The sequence below is a fragment of the Neltuma alba genome, unplaced genomic scaffold (genome assembly GCF_004799145.2).
Source record: "Neltuma alba isolate B1F8T4 unplaced genomic scaffold, ASM479914v2 tig00012497_pilon, whole genome shotgun sequence".
NCBI lineage: Eukaryota > Viridiplantae > Streptophyta > Magnoliopsida > Fabales > Fabaceae > Neltuma > Neltuma alba.
In genome coordinates this window covers 72,985-78,431 of record NW_021636966.1, presented here as the reverse complement: position 1 = coordinate 78,431, position 5,447 = coordinate 72,985, and positions in this window count along the sequence as shown.

The window sequence follows — 5,447 nt, the reverse complement described above, 5'->3', positions numbered from 1 at the left end:
CTGATCGATGTTTTGATCGATAAGGCATTTATTGATCAAGTCATCGATAATTTTTGTGTAGGAGTGCCTTCCTTTCTTACGACTTGGATTTATCGATCAGGTGATCAATAAATTGCTTTCTTTTTGCCTTCATGATTATCGATCAAGTGATCGATAATCTCATACTCTGTTTACCTCTGTTTTTCTTCATCAAAACAGAGCTTCCTGCAAAACAAATTTCTACATACTCCGATGCCTAAGTTAGTTATTTTATCAACAAAACATTAAATTTAAACAATTAATCTTAATAAATAACAAGAGATTCCTTACAATTCATTGGGATTTACCATTCCCAATTCTCTTCGAAAGAAGTTGAACTTGTTAGGATTATAGTTTTGATGATAACAAAGTCAGAATATCAGGGTTAAGTATTTTGATCGATCAACTGATCGAGCAATCGTTTATCGCTAAGGTTTCAGATAAATGATCAAGTGTAAATCAGGTCTATAGTAGTCTTTTTGATCGAAGAACTATTCGATGAGTAATTTATCGATAAAGTGATCGATAATCACTAACGTAAAAAAACACACAAGAGTATGGTAAATTATCGATAAGCTGATCGATAATATCAGGTAAACAATCGAGTTACTGATAAGAGACCCAAATCTGAAGTGTATTTATCGATCAAGTTATCGATAAATCAGTCATCAATAACAACCTCGATAAAAGGTAACACAATCTACTTGTTCTGCACATTAGTTCTGTTACAAATTTATCGATCATATTTCTGACCATTTGTTTATCGATTACGTGTTCGAACTTTATGCTCTAACTCTCTGAATGCAGGTGATCAAATTCACTGATGGATCGATAACCTTATTGATCATAAAATTATCGATCACATGATCGATAATCAATGTCCTTATCTACTCTTACTCAGTTTTGTTACAACTAAATTATCGATAACATTATCGATAAGTTTAACTTGTTTGCTTAAATAAGTTTTCACATAACGTGATCGATAAAGAGTCTAAGAATTGACATATTCTCATTAAGTTATGGTGAACTATTTTTTCGATCAAGTTATCGATCACTGGTTTTTCGATAATATGATCGATCATTCAATTCCATGAAACTCATGTTTTCACAAAACGTGATCGATAATCATTTCCTTTACCTTACAGGATTAAACTTCTTTCTTCACTATTATCGATCACTTGTTCGAATAATCAATGATCGATCAACTGTTCGATCATTTCAGATAGCCTGTGTCTTTCTTTGATTATTTACATAACCATGTTTTATCGATAATATTATCCATCATACATTTATCGATAAGATGTTCGATCATCAATGACTGAAGCTTCATTTCAATAACATTTGAATTATCGATAATCTGTTCGATCAAATATGTGTTCGATCACTTGCTCGATCATGAAACGATTTCCTCTTTCTATGATAATTCTTAGAGTCAAAGATCCAACACTTGATCGATAATTTTGGTGATCTATTTCGAAAAGTCTTCATTCCGTTTATCGATAACTTGATCTATCATCAAGTAATCGATCACTTTTTCGATCAAACTAAACCGGAATGACACTCTGTTCTTCTTGCTGATAAATGATTTCGTCACAAATCCTTGAATGATAAATTAGCCTTCTTTCTGTGTTCAAGATTAAAGCACTCACCACAAAACTCTCATTTGTTCGAATCTTAAAATATGCAGATTAATGAAAACGAGTGCAACGGCTCTTCAACGGGATTACGTAAACTGCGACCTACAGTGTCAGAAACTCAGACGCATTAATGGCGGAGCCGTTGAAACCAGCGAAACACGCAAACGAAGTCACAACGGCTAGAAGCTCTTCTGTCTAACGGCTACTTAACGGTATCAACTATAAAAGGCGCGAAGAAGCATTAATGAAGAGATTGAATACCTGAACTACCACCTGCGATTATTTAGTTACGCATTCAATACTCTGTTTTTCACGTTACTACTGAGCATCAGTGTTTATCATTGAATTCACTCTGTAAGAGAGCCATTCACTACTGTTATTAAAAACTTGAGAGACACTCAAGAGTGTGGACTCTTGAGAGAGGTTGTATCCTTACGGGAGTAAGGGGGAGTGATTGAGCGATTCAATTACTGTACCGAGGCACCAAGAGCCCTGTCGATCTTGGAAGATAGTGAAATACTCAGAGGTGTTCTGGGGACTGGAAGTAGGTCACGTGGTTTAGACCGAACCAGTATAAATCTTGTGTCTCCTCTCTGCGGTTAAAATTCTCCTTACTCTGACTCTCTGTTTTATTCAATACTTGCACGCTTTTAATTTCAAATTTTTGTAACTCACCCAATTCACCCCCCTCTTGGGTGAGATTGTTTCTAACAGAACTTCTGTTGATCTAAAGGTTTTGTGAAGATGTCGGCTATTTGATATTTAGTGGGAATGAACTCAACCTTTACATCCTTCTTTTGAACATGGTCCCGAATGAAGTGATGTCAGACATCGATGTGTTTGGTTCGGGCATGATGGACTGGATTCTTGGACAGACTTATCGTGCTCGTATTATCACATAGGATTGGAATCTCTCGTAAGTTGATTCCTAAATCCTGTATTTGTTGCTTTAACCATAAGATCTGAGCGCAACAGTAGGCAATGGCTACATATTCTGATTCTGTTGAGGAGATTGCCACGGTATTTTGCTTTTTACTTGACCATGAGACGAGACATCCTCCGAAAAATTGACATTGTCCACTGGTGCTTTTTCTGTCCGTCTTATATCCACCATGATCTGCATCTGAGTATCCCATTAGATATTCAGTTCCCCTTTTTGGATACCAGATTCCTAAATTTTGAGTTCCTACAAGATATCTGAGTATCCTCTTGACAGCTTCTTCGTGTGATTCTTTTGGAGCTGATTGATATCTTGCACACATTCCCACACTGAATTGAATATCTGGTCTACTAGCGGTGAGGTATAGTAATGAGCCAATCATTCCTCTGTATCTTGTTAGATTTATGTTTTTGTCGTCTTCATCTACATCAAGCGAACAGGTTGAGCTCATAGGAGTCTTTACACTTTTGGCATTCTCTATTCCAAATTTCTTCAGTAACTCCTTCAGATATTTTGTCTGGGATATAAATATGCCATTTTTCTTCTGTTTGATTTGTAATCCTAGAAAGAAATTTAGCTCTCCGATCATGGACATCTCGAATTCTCCTTGCATAAGCTTAGCAAATTCTTGACAAAGATCTTCGTTAGTAGCACTGAAAATAATGTCATCTACATAAATTTGAACAATCAAAAGATCTTTCTTATTTCTTTTAATGAAGAGTGTGGCATCCACTTTACCTCTTTCAAATCCTTTTTCTATTAGGAAGTTGCTAAGACGTTCATACCAGGCTCTAGGAGCTTGCTTTAAACCATATAATGCCTTTTTAAGTTTGTAAACGTGATTAGGAAAATTTGAGTTTTCAAAACCAGGAGGTTGTTTGATAAAGACCTCTTCTAAGATATAACCATTCAGAAATGCACTTTTGACATCCATTTGATATAGTTTGAAATCTTTGATGCAGGCAAATGCCAAAAGAACTCGTATGGCTTCCAATCTGGCTACTGGAGCATACGTTTCTTCATAATCGATACCTTCTTCTTGATTATAACCTTTAGCTACCAATCTGACTTTATTTCTGACGATTTGTGCGCATTCATCGAGCTTGTTTTTGAATACCCATTTGGTGCCAATGACCGGATGATCATCTGGTCTGGGTGCTAATTCCCAAACCTGATTTCTCTCAAATTGGTTAAGCTCTTCCTGCATTGCAACTATCCAGAATTCATCGGATAGTGCTTCGTCAATATTGGAGGGTTCAATGTGAGATAAAAATATAGAAAAACGAACTTCATTGAACACTTGTCTCCGGGTTTTGACCCCTTCATTGACTTTACCAATGACTTGTTCCAGTGGATGATCTCAGTTATGTCTCCAAGCCTTTGGTTGTTCTAGATTTTCTTGTGAAGAAGGATCATTTAAATCATCTCTGTTTTCTGAAATGGTTTCTGAGATTAATTTGTTTGAATTTTTGTTCAAATCTAGTTTTTGAAAGTTTTGATCGACCTCAGCATCATCATCTAGAGGTTTTGAAATTGGTTCAGTTTCAGTAAACACAACATGAATTGATTCTTCTATTGTAAAGTTTCGTTTATTGAAAATTCTGTAAGCTTTACTACGATTAGAATAACCGAGAAACAAACCCTCATAAGCTTTAGGATCGAATTTACCCAAATTTTCCTTGTTGTTGTTGTGAATATAGCATTTGCTACCGAAGATCCTTAGACGAGTCAGGTTCGGTTTTCTCCCCTTGTACAATTCATATGGCGTCTTTCTGAGCAGCGTTCTGATGTAGGCTCTATTGGATATGTAGCAAGCTGTGCTCATTGCCTCTGCCCATAATACTTGTGAGACTCCCTTCTCATTCAACATTGCTCTAGCCATTTCCGTGAGTACTCTATTCTTTCGTTCAACTACTCCATTTTGTTGAGGAGTTCTTGGTACAGAGAAGTTGTGGTCAATTCCATGCTCCTCACAGTAGTCGGCAAATTCGTTGTTTTCAAATTCTCCTCCGTGATCGGACCTGATTAACACAATAGATATACCTTTCTCATTTTGGACCTTTTTGGCAAAAACAATGAATGCATTAAACGTTTCATCTTTAGAGGAAAGAAATAAAGTCCAGGTAAATCTCGAATAGTCGTCAACTATCACAAGAGTATAGAGATTTCCACTGAAGCTTTTTACTCTTGATGGACCGACCATATCCATGTGAATCATTTGGAGTGGTCTTTCGGTTGAGACTGTCCTTTTTGATTTAAACGAAGTCTTTGTTTGCTTACCCTTTTGACATGCATCACAAATAATATTATGTTCATACTGAATTTTTGGTAATCCGACAACTAAATCCCTTTTTGTTAATTTTGAAAGTTGATTCATGTTAACATGTGCAAGTCGTTTGTGCCAAATCCAACTTTCCTCCTTTTTACTAATAAAACAGTTTTCAGGGGTTTTAGAATCAATTTGAAGTGTACAACAGTTACCATCCCTTGGAGCTCTCAGCTTTGTATTCAATTCTTCTTTCTTCAGAGGTAGATCATCTTTGCTTATGATTAAGCATTCTTCAGAATCAAAGATCACCCAGTTGTTTGTGTCTGCACTTTGACTGACACTGAGGAGATTATGACATAGGCCTTCCACATAGTATACATCTTCGACCCTCATGCCCATGTTACTTCTGACTTCTCCGATTCCAGCAATTCTTCCTGATTGGTTTCCTCCGAAACTTACTTTTCCTCCTTCTTTTGGTATGAGTAATGTAAACTTCTCAGTGTCACCCGTCATGTGTCTGGAGCACCCACTGTCAATATACCCTTTGTTTGTTTTGGATGCCTTGAGACATACCTGCAAAATC